Here is a 404-nt window from a genome sequence, read left to right as displayed (position 1 = left end):
CCGCGGCGGACCAATCAGGGCGCAGCTTGCCATATTTAAGAAGACGCGGGCGATGGGGGAAATTTTTATCGCATTTTGGAATCTGTTCATTTACCTCCCTTGCCAGCGCTCGAAGTTTACGGAAAGAATCCTTGAAAATGACGTAAGAAACGCGAAGAAAAAAAAGAAGAATGATATGACATAAGTAATCAGTTACGAGTTAAAAATATCAGGAGTTCTAGGAAAGGCATGTTTTGAGCATTTTTTTTTTTTCGTTTTTGTCTTTAGACTGACGAACTTCGTGAAGATTAGATAAGTGTAGCGGAATTGTTTAGAAAGGTATATTATTAGCATGAAAATGATGTTAATGTATATTAGTGGCAGTAGAATGATGCAGTCGTTTTGGAAGAGACTTCGAAGTATAT

This window comes from Penaeus monodon, chromosome 33 (genome assembly GCF_015228065.2).
Source record: "Penaeus monodon isolate SGIC_2016 chromosome 33, NSTDA_Pmon_1, whole genome shotgun sequence".
Taxonomy (NCBI): Eukaryota; Metazoa; Arthropoda; class Malacostraca; order Decapoda; family Penaeidae; genus Penaeus; species Penaeus monodon.
The sequence above is the reverse complement of the archived record's forward strand: the minus strand, read 5'-3'. Positions refer to the sequence as shown.